The sequence below is a fragment of the Thunnus thynnus genome, chromosome 7, assembly GCF_963924715.1.
Source record: "Thunnus thynnus chromosome 7, fThuThy2.1, whole genome shotgun sequence".
In the NCBI taxonomy this organism is placed as follows: domain Eukaryota; kingdom Metazoa; phylum Chordata; class Actinopteri; order Scombriformes; family Scombridae; genus Thunnus; species Thunnus thynnus.
The window spans coordinates 27,770,805-27,791,080 of NC_089523.1; the positions used below are offsets into that span (position 1 = coordinate 27,770,805).

The 20,276-nt window shown below is 39.0% G+C and overlaps 1 protein-coding gene across 6 annotated transcripts in view; it reads right to left on the reverse strand.

Annotated features, from left to right (window-relative positions):
- cntn5 (contactin 5) overlaps positions 1–9,141 on the reverse strand; it is a 109,048-nt gene extending 99,907 nt beyond the window's left edge. For all 6 annotated transcript variants that reach the window (XM_067595284.1, XM_067595281.1, XM_067595283.1 and 3 more), the window contains exon 1: positions 9,053–9,141. The gene's annotated coding sequence lies outside the window, so the exon portion shown is untranslated. The remainder of the gene's footprint in view (positions 1–9,052) is intronic.
- Between the last annotated feature and the right edge of the window lie 11,135 nt (positions 9,142–20,276).

Sequence of the window (20,276 nt, forward strand, 5' to 3'; positions counted from 1 at the left end):
TACGGTCCTTCAAGACAAATGAGACGATTCCATTAATGTCCTCCCTCTGAAAAATGACTAATTAAAGTGACTCGTTAGATACAGTAGATACATTATGTATCTAACAGTATGTGTCTGTTAGACACTCTTCTGTGCAGCAGATGTTTTGAGTCTCTGATTAATTACAGACCTCCAGCTGCTGACCAATTGGAAGCTGCTTATCAAAGTGTGAGGTGGGAATTCAGCAAGTCAGCTGAATAATTTTACAGCTGTATGGTTAAGTTGATAATTTGGTTTCTATTATTTTGATAGTGTTAGGCTGTGTTATATTTGCCAACAATATTGTTGTGTCATCCCCTGCTGTCACACCTCCCATTAATCTCCCATTATGTTAAGTATTCAGGGTTTCCAACCAGTGTATTGCGAGCCCAGTGGTATGGGTGTGCGATATGACGATATTACATAATGAACAATTAAAATGTTTCCATGATCTGCCTTTACGGAGTCATATCGGTATAAATGCTACAAAAACATCAAGCAAGTAAGCTAACAGCAGCACTTGCTTACACCTGTCTGAACATTGTCACGTCGCCAGCTCCCCAGTTAGCTCACAGATTTGACGCTTGGTAGTGTGTTAGCAGCAGTTTTAATGTCCTGCTAGGAAGCTCATCTTCTTCACATCATGTTAAACTGACAGCTAGGCTGCAGGTAAACGCCACCACTTAGGGGTTAGCTCGTCTGCTAACTGAAAGCACTAACTTCTGTCAGCTCTGGTGTACTGTGTTGGTGTTTTTTTTTTTTTAATGGTGAATATCCTGCTTGTTATCCGAAACGACACACTAACGCTTCTACACAACATCAACTGTTTGCTTTTCAGCTGTGAAATGAGTTTGGTTGCACTGTTAGTTTGGTTTCCAACTGCAATATCCATTTTAAAAAAGACCAAATAGACTGTCACTATTTCTAATGCAGCTTTACACACTTGCTCTTATTTATTTATGGAACTGTTTGTGTTTTAATGTCATTTTATCTGAGTCTTTCATGGGTGAGTGTTTTCATGTTGTTTGTGAGCCCATAACCTTAGACAAATTTCAGCAATAAACAAGACAATAAAGTTTTTTGAATCTTGAGTACTGCTCAGTAACTTGCAAATAGTCTTAAAAACATGAAAAAGAACCGTGATAAGATTGTGGATCATGATCATGCCTGAAAAAAACTCCCTGATGGGCCAAAGCATTGGGGATTTGTTTTTTTTAAAGCATTTTTAAGATGTTTTTTTAAACTAAAATGTGTTATACGTAAGTAGCGTAGAGAGAGAGCAGGGTTTCCGCCAGAGAAGTTGTTAGGCCTGACGCTGAGAAAAACTCAGAAGAGCAGCTGAGATTGTCACTAACATTAAAATAGCTGGCCCACCTCAAAGGAGTCCACCTTAAGTGAGCCTGGGGTGAAGTTGTGGCTAGCTTCAGCGCTAACCCCCTTCACTTCAGCTGGGTGGCTTGAGGAGTTGTAGCGTTTATTCACTGACAAATAGCCTAAACTCTACACTCATTACCCTGTTCACAGCTAACTTAATACTCTGCTCTGGTCACCACAGCCTTACCATCACACTCTCTCTCTTTCTCTCTCTCTCTATCTCTCTCGACCGCACACTTGCTATGCGCCGACTTATTCCTCAAAGGATCCGAGCTTTAAACCGCCGTGCAGAACAACTTCTCTGGCGGAAACCCTGGTATTACACTTATTGATCAACCGGACTGCTGGCGTTTCCCAAAGGTTGCTTATTTTATCATTTTATTAACATCTAATCATTTTGAGAGATTTTATAAAGAAGGCTGAACATTGACTTGTGAATTACAATGTCAGCAGTGTTAATAAATTACTCTACGTATCGCTACGATGAGATTTATTTTGATGCATTTTTGTTTTGTTTTTCAGGACCACTTGCTAAAAATCACTACATCCATAATGCTATCCGCAGCAGGGCTGACAGCTGATATCAAGCAACTGTGTAAAACCAAATATCAGTATTCACCACACAGCAGTAGCTTTGAATAAAAGCTTCATACAGAGGCTTTCTTACCTTTATTTCCTGTAAAATGCATCAGTGCTTCTGTCTTATCCCGATGCCTAATGAAGCCTCACATGATTCTCATATCTGGAGGACATTTCAGTATTAAGTCTTACATTTGTTAAAGCATGCATTTTGTACACTGATGTATTTTCTAGTTGATATCACCAGTTCAAGTCGGACATTCTCTGTGTGTCTAGTTTATGTATCAGACCGGGATTGTCCGGGATTGATCGGTAGAAAAAAATGAAATGAAACATAAAATCCCTCCCCATCAATCATTATCCCTGCATTATTAAGTACTGTAATGTCATTACATAACAAAGATATTAAAGGAAATATGCTACATCTACCTCACTCACTCAATGTTTGTCACAAGAAAAAGGGACAGCAAAGTGGTGCACAAGCAGAGCTGAAGCAAAGCAGCCCTCTTTGTTGTATTCTGACAGATACCTCCACACGCATTTCATCTCTCGGGATGCATGACTTCGTACTTACTGTAAGAAAGGTGACCCTAAAACACTCCTCCTCCTCTTTTAATGTACAGAATTGCTTCCTTCTTTTCAAAAATGCCCACTAGGCTGCAAGAGACATTACTATGCAGCTTCACCGTGAGTTAGTAGACACTCAGAAGGCCTCGACTGAAAGATATCTGAGAAGTTTTTAACAGCGTTTTGACCTTGGGTTACTGTTACGGATTCTAAAAATGTTTTCGTTCTGAAAGACTTGGTGTTATTCACTAAATGGCATCGACGGTGTATGAAAGACACGGCTTTGAAAAACAAGTTAACAGCGAGTGACGCACAGGACACAAAATCTTACTCATGATGCTTCCACACTTACAAGTAGAAGAAGATGACACAAAAATTCTGTGTTATGGCGGATGAAACAATCTGTACAAAGATCATTGAAAAAACAATGTGCTGCATGTTATTTGTTTTAGGACATGTTTTTATAAGAAGCTGAGAAGTAATTTCACATTAATGAGCTAACAAAGACAATTGTTAACCAACAGGGCCTGAAGACATTTTCATTAGGGTTAAAGATTGAAATATAAAACACTAATTCTACATTATTAGGTATGATAGCTAAAAAGGAAACATGAAAATGAATTGATGTCTTGAGGTGCCTTTGATTTCTGTATGTCGATGCTTGCCAAGAGTTGGTCTCTATGTCTTTGGAAGTTTGGCATATTAAGATACCACACCAATAGAAAACAACTTGAAAAGAAAGGTTCGGGCCCTGATTAATTTTAAGTAGGGTAAAAAAAAAAAAAAAAACACCACCGACTAATTCTTTAGGGGATCAGTGCCCTAATGGGAAACAGAAATAAATACGAAGCCGACTGCAAGTGAGAGACTTCTGAGCATGATGAACCGAATAACAAACCAGATAAACAAAGATATAGAATAGACCAACAAGAGGAACATAGTGCTACAGCAGGTTCAAGTAAAGTTTATGCACAAACCTTGCATGTCATCCCCCTTTTTCTCCCATTTCAACCTCTTTTTATCCCACTTACTGTCTGCCTGTATTGTACACTTAAGCAAAAATAATCAAATCAAGCCATAAGATGTATAATATGTTATGACTTCCCTGAACCTGAAGGCCAAAAGTATGTGAGTAATTTCAGCTAATCTTTCATTTTGAACTATCAGCGTGATGCAGATATTGCCTTAGACCCTGCATTTGGCTGTATTTGACTCCCCTGAAACCGCATAGCCTGTTTTTACACCTTCATCTCGCTAATCTGTCTAGAGCATGAGATTGTTAAACGTTTGGAAGATAAAAAATCAAAGAGTGTTGTGCTTCATCATGGCCCTGGTAGATAAGGCCCTTTACTGTCACATAATATCAGGAGCTGCCTACTGAAAAACACTCCATCCTCAGGCTATTCCCCACCATCACCATCATCATAGCTGCTCTCTCCGTACCATCTTCACCAATGCGGTACTTGATGTTCACTTCACTGACAAACTATTTCCAAGACAAACCTACTACCACCTACTTCATTACAACACATCAATATGACTAAAGGAACATTCCTTTATGTATTACATCCAGAAAGTTTGCTTTAGTAGCCAAATGCTAATAATAAGGGGCAAATATTTTTGATAATATGGAAGATAAATGTCCTTTTAATTCATTTTAATTAATTTGTTATCTGACTATTCCAAAGAGGGTGTGTTCTGGCTGGCTTTTCCAAAAAATTATTGTAATTTCCAAATATTGTTCAAAAGCTTACTCCCTGGTTCCACACAAGCAATTAATAACCTTTAACATTTTCTCAACCATCCATTTAAGAAGCGGTACAAAGGAAGCCTGCGGGTATCTACAGATGACTTGTTTAAAGTTAACACAATGGGGACAGCACAAAGACAAACAGATAAAGGAAGTACATAATTAACAATAATGAGGCTGTGGCACATACAAGCCAACCAAAACAAGTTATTTTGACCAGCTGCTAACTACCAAAGGAATCATAAGCTGCAAAAAATCAAGAGAGAAAGGCCACACATTGATGCTCTCATGTCACTTTTGTTTATTGCATTACTGTTTAACATATGGACACATTTTTCATGGTGGAGGGATGTATTGCACAATCAGCTGGCTGCATCAGTATAACCAGATCAGAGCTCTAACTAACAATGCAGGATGAAGATATGAAACTAGAACTGTTTTCCATAAGAAGGATGCAGTGCCGTAATCAAATTAACAGTGCTTATTTTGTAGCTCACACATGCTTTAGTATGTCGACATCAGTGTGACTTGTCTGTTTGACTCATTGGACATCAAATCCGAGTCATTCATAACAGTGACAAGTGGAGGAGGGTGCTGAAAGTCGGTCTTTCTTACGCAGATGCTTCTAAGCAATTATATAAATTAAGTTGTCAGATGGGTCCTGAGGGACGTTTGTCTTCTAGGCTCAGCAGGACCAGTAGGGCCCCCCCACCCCCCCCATCCCCCCTCCTCCTCACCCCCCTTACAAACAAAGTGCTAGATAGGAAGGCAGCCAAAGACGGGTTTGCTTCTGTCAAGATTACCAACATTTCCTAAAAAAAGAATTTCTTTAATCTAACAAATGCATGCCATCTCAAATCTTACCAGGGAAAGATGCCCAAGACCTACATTCTTAGTCACTGTCGTGTTTTGTGAACAAAAATTACACCCTTGCATTCTCTGGACAGTGAAAAACATGTTTACAGATTTCAGGATGCAACACTTTCTAGCTTCGTTTTTTGTCACCATATAGGAATAACTACACAGTTCTTTCTAATGTACTGAAGCCTACACAGTCATACTGTATCGCTGTCTCGGAATATCTTTGTTCACATCATACAGAAAACAGACAACACTCCTCAGGGACATGTTTGAGTAGGAAGTGTGATCTGCAAGACGTTTTTGTCCATTTTCACTTGATTATTCTTATATGTAATATTAATATTTATATTTAATTATAGATTTCTAAATTAAAGTAGGACTCCCTTGGGTGCTATTGTCTTGGTGAGACACTTTTCTTTTCCTTCCCTCTCTTGTCATTGCTGGGATGCATTTTTTTTTCAAGTGTACCAAGGGCTAGCCTTCACTAAAGTTGTCATTTTCAATTAACTATACCCTAAATACATGTCTGTTGGCCTATGTCGATAATCATTTAATTTAAGAGGATGGGACAGCTGTAACTTCAAGACATATTCCAATCCCATCAAGGTCAGCTGATCTACTAATTTGCATTTCATATCACACCTGCCCTCCCCCCAAGTGGATTTACAAACATTTTAAAGCAGTTACCACGAGCAAATAAGTGATTTACATCAGATAAGGATAGAGGTAACCTCTGATTTGTACCACGTGAAACAGGCACAGCTGTTCATTCCCTCTATCTATTCCCCTGATATGCAGGTGAATCTCCTTTTGATTAGGGCTGCGTCTGCTGACTTTAAACTATACATCTCTTTGTGAGATGAACCGTTTTCAAATGATCTCACGAAATTAAACTAAGCGGAGGTGTGGGCTAATATGAGAATTGTTTAAGCACATTAAGTCTTATGAAATATATATCTAGATTAAGGGATAGGTTCACATTTTTCCAAGTCTATCTTAAAGCAATACCGACATGCTCTTATTTGCACTGAAAGATTTATTAGTCGTTGTAATTCTTTCTCCTGACAAAATCCACAGTCCTCATTCTGCGCCGAAATGTACTCTATCTGAAGCTAATGTGAGGCCTCGCTAGTCTGAATGAGAGAAATCAAGTGGTTATCTTCCAAAGTTGCTGTCTTTTTACTATGAAGATTCCTCTTCATGAAGATTCCAGCTGTGTTTCCTGGCTGAACCGTAGCAGAGAGAACAACACAAAGCGGGAAATTGGTGCTAAAACACTGTATGATGTCCACTGAACTTTAGATTGCATTTTTCCCACAGAAGAGCTATGGATTTAGTCCCTCATGCTTTACATTGAAATTGCTTCATTAAGGCTTCTCTCAGTATAGACACAAGGAACAATTACAGCAACCAATAAGTCTTTCAATACACATACAGGAACGTCAGCGTTGTTTTAAGTAGAGCTGAAACAATCAGTCAGAAATTTAATCAGCAGCTGTTTTGATATTCGATTAATTGCTTCAGTCATTTTTCAAACAAAAAAGCCAAACATTTACTTATTCCCACTTATCTGCTGCTTGTTTCTGCTTTACATCACTGTAAATTTGTGTTTTGGACTGTTGGTCAAAACAAGAAACTTCAAGATGTCGTCATGGACTCTGTGAAACAGTAATTTTGTATTTTTTTTTTACATTTTGTACACTGGATTGATGAATTATTATAATCTAGAATATAATCCACAGATGAATCAATGATTGTTAGCTGCAGTTTTAAGAATTGGAAGAATGTGAACTTATCCTTAAACATTATGGCCAATTATAAAAAAATCACTAGCATGCCTTCAAGTACGCCTTCCGTAATTTATTCTTAATGGATGTTGAACAACACTAACAGGAAACTATGGCAGCATTAGACTATGCAATAGCTTACATGATTGAAATGTATCACTGTGAATAGACTACATACCATTTCCTTAATTAAAGGTAAATACTGTTCCGGTTTATACGCTAAAATGATTTACTAGTTAGTGTCAGTAATTTGAGAGCAGGTTCGTGTTGGTGCGGGAAAACAAAAGGCCGAATGATTTTGCTGAATCAGCTCCAATTTTGTTACATTGTAGCAAAATGTAATATTGATTGCCTCTGTGTTGCAAACGATACAGTACAACTACCATACAGTATACGTGACACAACAGTAGAAGATGGATGTGCTCGACTCACAATCCTTCAAAGTATGTGAATGAAATTGTGCTCGGAGCAGAAAAGGACTGAGTGGGACCACTTTTCTTTTGTGCATATCCCTCTCTCACGTAGACAGACAGTACACACACACACACACACACACACACACACGCATCATATAGTATGTAAGTCCGCCTGAGGGTCAGGACCCTGCTATATGTGTCACAAGAAATTTTTGAGAGCCATGATTCATGGAAATAGCAAAAAAAACAAACAACATATTTCCTCCACAGAAAATTATAAACACATTCATTACTTGTTTTTATGTTGACTTTTTTGTGTTTTTTCTTGTAAAATCCAGCCTCTACGACACTCACGTTGTAATTGTAAATCCATCATGTTGTCTTGTTTGGTTTACATCAGTATTTTTTCCATCAGTTTCCGAAAGAATCACTTCATTTGAACATAATTTGTGTCAAATTGTGGAGAGATTGAGCGGAGAAAACACAAACTAGATTGTGATGTTTTCAGAAAGGGAAATTAGCGTTCGTGATTTAAATCTTCACGAGTCTTGAATATTGTAGTGACATATACTTAGTGACTTTAAATTATAAACTTGCCTTAGTGTGACGTTGCTTTTTAGTGTCTGTGAATGGACCTGCATTAAAAATGAAGAAAAGCCAAAGCAGCTTGGGGGGGGGGATTTACTGACAGCAGACATACTTTTAAAGGTAGTGTTCTCCTTTGGCAGACTTTATTCTATCTGCCACCGCTTCGCTAATTGCTGTCACCGAAAACAACCTCAAACAAACTTCAGGAAAAAAAACTGTAAATAATATTCCTAATTGAATAACGGCTTGATAATGCCCCTCGCTCTCTCCGTACATCCTCTGAACACAGCCCTGAAAAAGCCAAATCAATGAGATCAAACAAGACTCCGTAAAACCCCCCAAAGCCACAAAAATAACCCTCACTGTCACCAGTGCTGTCAGACGATAGTATTATACTAAACAATCAACCGCAACCAAGCCGCAAAATTAGAGCTGGGGAAAAAATTTGCATATCTCTGATTAGATCATTCCTGTGGGTCTACTTGTGTGGTAAGTGGTGTGTTAGAAGCCTCCTGCTCTGCTAATCTAAAGATGCACTCGCCAAAAAACAAAAGGAACCTGCCTCTGCCCTGGCAGGAGAGCTCTATTTTTCTTTTTCTTGGACAAAATATTTTCATGGATCCCTTTGAGCTGCTGTCAAAAGCAGACCTCAGACCTCAAGCCCACTTCAGTTTAAATACATTTCAAACTGTTTCTCTTTTCAATGCTTTTTTTAGGGTTCAGAGTGGGACACCTTTAAGTTGACATAAAAAAAAAAAGATTTTTCAACTTGCTTAACAAATAGCAGACTCATTTTTGATAGTTTGTAGTGTGTTTGGGTTTCTTGACATATAACACCTTTATTTTTTACTCCATTCACTCTTAAGGAAAAAGGCACAAGTGATTTAAACAAGCAGAGGAGAAATAACCCAGACTGAAAAGCAGGCAACTCACACTTTGAGAGATGACAGCATCCAAAACCTCCTTTTCGGTGGTTTTTATGAAGATAGTATCAGCAGCATCGCACAGAGAACTTGTCTCTCTTTGAGCAACCTGCGTTCACTCATACAGCTGTAGCTACATTAGAAAAAACCCCAACTAAAAACAAATGGAAAGTAAAATAGTTTACTCACGGAAATACAAGTGGTCAGCCGCCTCTTTGCTTTTTTCTCTCGCAGTCGATACCGGTGTGTGCTTGTCTCTCCCTCCCGACCCAAGCGGCGGAATGGCAGCGATATCAAGAATATCCAGTGAAGTCTCTGCCGCTCTATCTGGTTAGCCAGCGTAAACACAACATCCTCAAGTACAAAAATTATAATACATATTTATATATAGTTCTTTCGGTGTCCAGCTCTTTCTCTCCAGCGCCAAACCTTTTTTATCCACTTCAGGCAGCTTTCCGGCGATGCTGTGCGTCGTGGTGGTGGACGGACGTTTGGTTTGGTCTCCTCTCAGTCAGCCTCCACCGCAGCAGCCGGCTGAGGCTTTCTGCAGAGCTGCATCCCGCCTCACTGGTGCTGAAGGGAACAAGGTGGCCCTCGGTTAGTTATAAGGAGTGGCATCTCATCAGTCTCCACCACTCTGCAGGGTTATCAGGGTCAGAACATTTGTTTGTTTACTTTTTGAGGAGGTTGAGCCCTTTCAGAAAAATTGATTTAATGAGAAGACTGAAAACTAATGTAAAGATAGCTGCTGTATATGTGTCCCCCCCCCCCCCCCCCCCCCTTTTCCACTAATGGAAATGCTAGTTTGACAATTAACTTAACAATTTTACCAGATAGGTTAACAAAGAGGGAGACTGGATGCTGCTAAATCTTACACTTTACCTTTAAACTCTAATTATGTTATTTTCAATCACAAACTCAAAAGTAGCATCTTCTGCATTTTTTTTTTTAATATAGCAAATCTTTTTAAATTTATTCAACCAAGTTATTTAGTTAGCTTAGGCTAATTGTAAATTCCCTGTTTAGCTAACACTAATTAGCTAACGTAGCTAACGTCAAATTAACATTAATCCTTCATTTATACTGGGAAAAAGTTCTTCAGTGTTGGGTCTAAATAGAGGGTATACAATAAAAAGTAAGTGTCTTAAAGACAAAAAAAATAGCCTACTCTTTATAGGAAAATATTTCTCCCGTCTTCACTGATGCAAACTAGTTTGATGCCTTGCTGACAAAATCAATTAGCAGCATAACTACGCCTACTCACTGTGTAACCATGAGTTTTCAGTGCCCTCCAGTGGTCACAGTGCGTAACTTTATGTCGATTATGAACGTTTTCTTTTGAAAGTACTTACCGAAAGTATTACTATGCTATTGTGTCTGACTTGACGCATGTGCAGATGTTGTTACTCATAGTGACCACTAGAGGGAAAAATGACTTGCACATCTGTCTATGATTGAAAGGTTATTTTCCAAGCCCCCCCAGAACAGAGCTTGGCTTTGAAGTCAATTTGACATAGTGGCCAAATCGTGGAATTACAACTTCCAGGTCCAACAGGGGCCCAAAAAGTATTTTTCCTGCACACAGTCATGGGAAAAGGAGCGGCTGTAAAATGGTGAATTAATCTTTTTGAGCATAACAACCCCAGCAAAAGGACTCATTTCACTATCAGAATTTTATCCATTTGGTCCAATCACATTTTGATGTCCAGAAGAGCTGCAAGATTGAATTGTTTTATCCCCATTCTAATTAGCCAGAGTAAGTTGTTTCAGCTAGCATTTCTAGTGAGCACGCACTATGGGTCCATGGGGCCCATAGAGCATGGATGTATAAAGAGAAATAGATACAGCGTTACAGACGGGGCCTGCTTCCTTCCTCTGAAAGTTGCTCAGTGGCGCATGAAGCCAAAAAAGACACTGGCTGTAAAGAAATACCCAGATGAAAACATACTGTGCACGCTCTATGGGCCCAATGCATCCATAGATTATGCTAAGTAGAAATTTCTGCCAACTTCCGGTTTAGCCCTCCAGCTAACTTGAATGGGGATAAAACAATTCAATCGTGCAGCTCATCTAGACTTTCACAATGTGATTAGACCACCATTTCGATGCTCAAAAAATGTATCTGCTGATTTGCAGACATCTCTTTCACAATGTAAGTCTATGGGAAAGTCTTTTTGGGCCCAGTAGCATCACGTGACGTAATTAAACAGCTTGGCCTGATGGGAGTGGTCTCTTCCAAGATGACAATGCCCCAAAATCATGTGAAAATGATATGAAATGGTAGCGAAGAGCGCTGTCTATCACATCGGTCCACAATCTCCCATAGGTGTTCAATTGGGTTGAGATCTGGTGACTGTGAAGGCCATAGCATATAACTCACATCATTTTCATACTCATCGAACCATTCAGTGACCCCTCATGACCTATGAATTGGGTCATTGACATCCTGGAAGAGACCACTCCCATCAGGATAGAAATGTTTCATCACAGGATAAAGGTGATCACTCAGAACAATTTTGTATTGATTTGCAGTGACCCTTCCCTCTAAAGGGACAAGTGGACCCAAACCATGCCAGCAAAATGCCCCCCAAAGCATAACAAAGCCACCTGATCCCCTCGCTGTAGGGGTCAAGCATTCAGGCCTGTACTTGTTTTTCCTTTAGTTTGTCACCTGTCTGTAGCTAGAATGACATGACAAGGAGTGTTTTGGCGTCCTAGCAGCGGTGTTCTCACAACTTAACCACTTGAGTGCCAAGCGTATCTTACACACAACTTCATATGTCTTAACCAAGGAAACTGTAAACAAAGGAAGGGTCATTATGTAATACCAATGTTCCAATGCTCTGCTTGGTGTAAGACTTTGGTGCCGGTTCTACTGAAGCCTATGGGAGATGCATGGAGAAGCACACTAAAACCCAACATATCTGTGTTGTATAACCTCTGATGAAGAAATGCTTCTACCAAATGAAAGAACGCTTCAGGGAATACTGACTGATTTTTTCCAAATGTGCGCATTTTTTTATTTGCTGTTGGTCTCCAAATAATATCCAAAGATGATTATAGACATACTTTACAGTGCTCATGGCGAGTCCAATTAAAATGCTCACCATGGCAAATAAAAAAAAAAAAAGTTGCAAGTAGTGTCCCTTGAAAATATTGAGTTTAGGATGAATAAATATTGTTAACAAAATCTGTATTCTTCATTCCTCCCTCTGCCTTTTAATTTGATCAGGGGGCTGCTTTACAATGATTGACAGGGACAATAATAGCTAATATTATGGGAATATCATGTATTCAAATTAAACCTCCTCTGATTATTAACTGTACATTGGTGGGCTATAAACTAACACTTAGCTATAAAACACCATAGGTATACATTTCATGGCTATCAGGGACTTTTAGAAAAACTCTAAAAGATGAACTTGATCATTAGAAAATAATGCATTGTAATTATGAATGAAGTAATCTCTGCCATGATAAAATCAATACCTGTAATCCCATTTGTCTGGTGCCCTGCTGTTCACCTGGTCACCATATCAAAAACTGTAGATTATGTTACATAATATTAGCTAACGGGCTCAGACTTAATTTAGTTAGGGTGCTGTCACAGTTCAGCTGACTTACTAATGTTAGTCTGTTACTAACCTCAATCACATATTCATAAGACTCCCCAGTCCGTTATAAATATAACATAACATTGTGAGTTCACACGCTACACAGTGATGTAACGGCCCGTCCTTCTTTTAAAGTTTCCTTGGTCATAACCACAAACTCACGAGTTCCATTTGAAGGCAGCACATGTCATCTGCATTGACGCTGATTTGATGAATTGAATGTTGCAGTTCCTCATAGTGGCCGCTAGAGGGGAGTAAAGACTTATTACACTAATTACACTCAAGTAAACTGTCGCCTAGCCAAGATGCAGACGGTAGACTCGGCAGAAAACTATTTGGTAATCTTGCTGACTAGGCCGATATTAAAATCTGTGTCAGTGGAGATGCTTATTAGCACTAGTGCTAGCTCAGCTAACCTCATCGGCCATATAGCATTCCGTCTACAGTAGAGTCTCATATTAAAAATAACGTTTCGCACATGTTGACTCCACTCTGATCAAGGCACACTAGCATTGTAATACTTAGTACATTCCTGAATAATTCTAGTAAAGAAAACCTTAAAAATAAAACATCTAATATTGACTGGAAAGCAGCGTAGACACATTAATATAAACAGGTGTAGTCACACACTGTGACCACAGGAGGGCTCTGAACTCATGATTATACACTTTTTTGCTCAATTGACCTAAATTGTTGTGCTGGCTAATTTACCCTAATATCATTATTGGAAATGATACTTTATTGGAAAGTATTGGAAATTAAAGTATTTATTGGAGATACATTTTCCAAACTTGTCACTTCCAGGACATTGTGTGACAATGTGAAATTTCTCCAATCGTGTCATGTTTCCTGTCAAATTATCTTTTACAATAGAGGCATTTACCTCAAACTGACTTTCATTAGTGTTAGAGTGACAGTAAGGGGTTTAATGTCTTGCCCCAGTAGTTATTGACAGGTCAAGTGTCTATTGACAATTGGCTGTAGATCCATCAAGGCCTCACTAATCAATAGGCCACTTTGCTACCTCATTGAGACTCAAAATCAGATTGAGAGGGTCCTTTGATGGAGAGGAATTTGTGTGAAGCTTGAGACGACTTGCTTGGTTTTCTTTGTTTTTTCATTTGTTGCCTTTGTATTGAATTTTTTTTTGTATGTTTGTTTTAAAGCAGTTCTCCCAGAGGGACCTACACTCCTGTTCAATGTATCCTGTCTTCATTTATAAACTAAAGAACGTTGAAGAAAGTTACAGAATAAAAATCTAAATGTAAAGGTGACCGAGGCACCAGATGGTGATAAATATGAACATGTACAAAAAGAATCTTATAAATAACATAAAAGAAAAGGCATGTGTTTTTATTATTTCCATCTGTTGGATTACTTGTTTGTAATGTAAATTCACATTATAGAGTTATGTAAAAAGAGAGGTTTTTTGGATAATGAAAGTGAAAAAGTACTTGTTCAGTCCAGTGTGACTGTTCCATGCATATTCTTCCCCAACCCAAAGGGGCACTCAAACTCCAAATTCTTAAGAGAATACCATACTGTCTCTTCACATTTAATCATTATGTATTTATCCACTACCTTGCTCCTCTGCATTCACAAGAAACTAAAAAGTGTATGTATGTCATGCAGTAGCACCCCTGTCCTCTTAACAGAACATTAATGGTACTAGACTGGCGAGTATAGATTAGTTCCTTCTGTTTCATGTATCAGTTACATAGCTCATATTGCCACACGCTGCTGTGAGTGTTTGACTGACAATATGGAGCTAACAGCCTATCTCTATCCCCCATCATTAATTAAACAGTGCCCATGACTGAGTGCTCTTCCTATTGCACAATTGATCCATTCCAATGCTTGTAGCTCTTATCAGGTCTTAGATGCCATCTTTTGAAAAGCGTTATTTTAAGGATCCTTTTCACAGCTTTGGTTGTCAGCACTGATATCGTTTGGAGAGTTTTCCTCATGGTATGCACTGTAGAAACATATTGCAGTAGACAGCCTTATTATGTCTCATGTCTGTTAACTTAAGCATAGTAGTACAGGACTGTGGCTTCAAGTACTTAATTATGTATGGCAGTAAAGTGTTCAGTGTTATTGTGTCAGCACAGTGAACTACTGAATTATCATGTTTAATGCAGTGTCATCCATTCAGCAGAGAAGCCCTGTTCTCACATGTGTAAATAAAGCAAAAGTCATCAATCAGTCAAAATACAACTTTAACTAAGATACAGCATTCTCTGTCTCAATACTGTATGTTCTGAAGCTACAGTCATGTTTTTTGGGTGATGTTGGTGGATTTGAAGCTGTACAGTGTGGAAAAATTCATGGATGGATTTCTTTCCAGGTCTCTTGTAGCTGATTCATCTTTGTGTCATAGTCGGTCCATGTAGCTACTGTGATGACCTCTTGTGTTTGCTGTCTGGTTCCCCTTTCTGTTTGCTCTCTCTGCAGGTGATCGTTAGAGAAACTGGGAACACCTAAGGGTGTTCCCAGCTTACTTAAGCCTGGATGAAGCACAGCTCTCTCTTGGACACTCGGCTGCTGCGGCTGCTGTTACAGCTCTCCTCTTCCCTAGTTCTTTACTTTGCTTCCATGCACCTTTACAAGATTCACACACTTCCACTCATGCATCACATACACTACTGACACCACTGATATCCACACTCCATACTATACTTTCTTAACTCTTTATGTTGGTTAATAAACTTTCGTTAAAAATTTGACATGGACACCCTGTTTTTTGTGGCCAAAGAGCCGGGTCATAACACTACTCAAAGTGCACATATAATAGGTATAATTAAACTAAAGATAAATTGGAAACTTGCCCCAAGGCCACATGTAAAAACACAACTAATCACATAAAGTTAACTGGGCAACAAGAACAAGATAGCAGCCCTGCGCACACTGCAGTATTCAAAGTCCACAGCAGCATTTTTTTTTTTTTTTTGGTTGCAAACCGAAGCAATCACTGTGCAAAACACATACACACACACACATGCACGCACACATCTTTTCTTGTCTTGCTGCTGAGTCCAGAAATTCTGAAGTGATTTCTGCATCCCAAGGCCTTGCAACACTGTGAAGTGCTCCCTTTAAAATGTTTTACGTTATTACATATAGAAATAGTTTCAAGCCCAAATGGGGTCTTCAGGGACAGATGTACCAATATTAGAACATGTTGCTTTCTAATTAGTTTGTAGTATGCCCATCGGCTTTAGAGAGTCATTATGACAGTAACACCTGAGAGCATGACATTTATAATGTATATAATGTACATATGATGTGCACATACCACAGAAGTTATGTGCACATTATAAGGAACTAAATCTGAAAAGCAGATTTCATTGAACTTAGTTGTTGTTGGCAAATAAACAATGGTAGTCTAAACTGGGGACACATTTAGCCAACTTGTACAAAGCTTCTATTGTGATTTATACAATGATTACAGTGACTCATACAATTATCCCTTGTTATCCTCTGTCTAATATGACTTGTCTTTCTACTCTTGACTGTTGTGGACAACTTGAAACCACCTGCAAACACATAATTTTCATATGAAATAATTACAGCTGAGGAGCACGGGGACTTTGGAAGCCTCAACTTTCAATTGTTACACAGTAGTTTAGGGAAGTCTACCCTTCCCACAAGATAAAACTGTCATACCAGATGCAGAAAATGATGACATGTTGTTAGTGGTAGGAAGACAGCACTCACAAATAATTAGAGAGGTGGTGCTTTGCAGCAGGAAAAGGATTATTAATTAGGGCCTGACAACTAATGGCAAGTAGCAATATGAGTTGTATGGTAAGGTCCAAGACTTTCTGAAACCGTTGAGCCAAACTTTATATGATATTAATGTACTTTTGAGTAGATTCCTGAATGGAGTTAGACTGTAAATTGTTCTCCTTCATACTTGACATTGAAGTAAATTCAAATAAACTGTGGTGACACCAGCCAATCCCACAGGTTACTGTAGCTGTGCCTTAAAGGAATCAGTAGCATGGCTGGAACACGTCTCAGATCATTCATATTACTTGGCAGAACCTGTTCCTTACATAATCTTCTTTCACTCAAGACTGTCTCTTTTTCTGCCAGTAACGCTTTCACACTTCTAACAACGCAAGTATCTGACATCTGCGCTTTGCAAGGTGGTGTGTGATGTTGCAGCTGACTGAATCCTAATTTCCCAAGAAAAGGCTAAGGAGATGGCAATCCTCAGCATTTGAGCAAACACAGCACTATCCACGTACAAAACGTCTTAATTTATCTTCATTACACACTCTGAGAGCTGTGTTGTGCTACACTGCTCTCCACTTCTCTACTGCTCTGACTGCTGCAGCAACTTCTGATTCAAAGTTGGAAAATAGCAGAACCCTATTTTTAGAACAATTTAATGAAAGGTATGTTTATATAGGTTATTACTGTTGAATATATACGATGATGATGTTTTTCTGTAATGAAGAAAAATGCTTGTGTGAGGAGAGGTTCTACTGTATTTCTGTCTATGAATGTACATCTGCAAATATGTGTGTGTTTTATTTGTTGAGTGTAAGCATTGCATCTGTCCGGCTCTCACAATCTCCTGCAATATAAACGTCAGGAAAGCATAAAGGTATACTAGTACAGATGGTGAGTTACATTAACATGCTTAGCAAATTTGAGCAATTTATATTTATTACTCGGCAGATGCTGACTAGATAGAGGTGGTAAATTATAATTTGGTTGGTAGACTGATTCTTTTCATTACCGGTAGCACCAACATCTGCTGGGTAGAGTATTTATGCATGCAAGTAGCTGCATAAAGTCACTCTGAGGAGTAAAAGATTGAAAGTCTATCTAAAGCAAGTGGGAAAAAAAACAGAACAACAGAAAACACGGTTTGGGTTAATTAAAGATATCAAACCTGTTAGGGAGTTCAATATTTACAGTAATTTGAAAACTAAACAATGCTGTGTTTTTCAAGCTTTTTATACTCTTTAGGAGTGCAAACAGCTTGAAAACATAGAATAAACAATTACAATAAAAATAAGAAGAAGAATAAATAAAATACCTCCATCATACCAGCAAAGGATGATACTGTCCATTATCGGTTCCTTATCCAGACGTTAATATCCCAATAATTTAACAGCTTAATAGCTTAGTAAACCTTATCATATATTATTGTTCATTCATGTTTGAAATTGCGTAATTTCTAATTCCTCTTAGCCAAAAATGTATCCCACTTACCTCTGGTTAAATGCATTAAAAATATTTTTAATACATTTAAGATCTCTTGCAGTAAGTGCATTTTAGCTACAGAATCAAATAATCTGAATCCAAGTGTCATTTTGTATACAAGGTCACACTACACTCTTTTCTCCATGCCTCTCTCTCTTTACTGGAGTGTTGTAAAGTATTCAGCTGCCTCAGCGACCGGTAGATCCACCTGCAGAGAATGTGAGATTGTCTGCTGTATCCCCGCAGAACTACAGAATGCATTTGTCAGTGCTTGTGCCAGCAGAACGCTTGCATCTCAAATCGCCCCCATCAGAATCATCGAGTGCACATAGTCACTCTGGTGCTGTCTACAATGCTGAAATAATACACTCTGACTTCATTCAGCTGTGATTGGAAGTAACAATCATAATTACCACAGCGTAATCATATCCCTCAGCAATGACTGTCACCAGAGAAATACCATTACTCTAATGTCATAACAAATCAGTTGGTTTCAAGAACAGGAGCCAGGAAGAGGGAGGGAGAGGTTGGACTCTATAATTGGAAAGGTTCAATATCATGTATCATGTAATTTCATGCAATTCTGAAAAAACCTCATCAGAATCCTTAAAATTGGGTTTATAATTCCAAAGTAGGTTGGAAAATATTTGTTTTGTCTCCATGTCAGAGGGTTCTCACCTCATTCATTCTTCCTTTGATTTAAACCCCTCTGCCATTCACTGACTTTTAGTCCATGTAGAAAAAAATAACATATACATGAATAAAGTTGAGGCAGAGCCATATTCGTGGATGCTGCCATTCACCTTCTGTTTTTACTCTTTGTGGGAGGATTCTTCATCTCCCTTGTGGCGGCCTATTTGTCCTGGAGTAATTCATTACCTGTTCACTCAGTGGTGACAACACCTCAATTCCATCTGGCTCTACTGTCTCCTGGGGGCCTGCTAGCCCAAGAATAATAAGGACAGCCACCAGGAAACATATTTGCTCACCTATTACCTCAATAACTATGTAATGATTGATTCCTTGTTGGATTATCCATGTGTCACAGCACAGCCAAGAGCCTCTTTAATGAGAGAAGCATCGCTCACTCCACCTGTGACTCCATTCCAAATCACAGATGATAAACCAAGCATATACCAAAGGATGTGTGACAGCCATTGTCGAAGTTGTGTGATAGGCAGTGTTTCACAGTGCCGAGTATATCAGTCAAGTTGTCTCAGTTCTGTTTTTCAGAGTTGAAGGCAATGCAAAATTGGTTCTGTGCCGAGTGCCTGAGCAATGAAAATGTTCCCTACAGACAAAAAACCCAAACATATTCCACTTGGTCACCAATGAGAAAACTGGCCAATTCTTCCCTGGGGTGAAGAAAAACACACAAACAAACAAGTACAATAATTGCTGCTTTGAAATCACTTGTCCTTATCCAAAAGGAGCTGTTTGTGCCTCCTCCAAATGTATTCATTCAGTTCTGCTGGAGCTGCATGCAATTTTATACCAAATGACATGGATTCCTTCAAAAGAGGAAAATACTGAAACCATAATGTTTCTATTATGTAAGATCAATAATAGCAGCACAGCAGTACAAACCCAAGGACACATTGATATTTAACAGGGTTGCAGCACTGTCATAACCTAATTGATGGGGCCACCTCAGGAGTTGTGTTGCAACCTCCCACTGCAGGCTGCACCCACCCAGGGTATCACTTCAGAGGCCAGCGGCTGTGCCTGACAGCTGGACACATGTTGTCGTCCTTTCCCTGCAGGAAGCTCAGGAAAGGCTTTCCGTATCCTACAGCTACACTTTGAATCCATCCTTGATCACAGTAATATCCCTGTTCCCGTGATGGAGAAACATAAATTGCAAGGCATGATGCTTCCTATGGTGCCAATCACTTCATATTTAGCTAACATTTTAGGCGTGTAACTGATGCTTTTATCTAGAATGATTTCCTGTGAATGGAACAGTGGAATAAGCTCATGATCACCAATATGAAAATTAATCATTTTAGATTTGAAGGAGTGCAAGCATCAGGGAATCTTTCAGGCAAAAATTGAGTCAAATTTCTTTCTATCTGATTGTCCCCCAGTATATATCGATCTATCTGCTGTTATCATGGTTTATATGTGGTCTGCAAAGCATCATTAGTATTTGAATTCGCCTTGCCTCCATCCCCTCTGTTTCGACACCACATGAACACCACACACACACACATACACACACACACTTACAGCACATTTCTCAGTCTTTTGCTCTTAGGATCATGCATCTGGGATCGGTTCCAGCTCAGCTAAAATTGATTAATAGTGGCTTTAATTCCACAGAATGCTGACTGCAGAGTCGGCAACTGTGTGTCTTGAAACATGCTCCTTCCAGTCTCATCATCAAGATGTGTGTTTTGGAGAAGTTAATGAATAAGTCATTAGGAGGTGACTATGATTGATGTGTTAGAAACAAACAAGCTACCATCGGCTGCTGCCCGAATCAGCGAGGAAGCCAGATAAACTGCAGGTGAACCAACGGCAGAATCAAGCAGACGGCACATTCATTCCACCATATGTGCATCGTCTTCCTCATGACA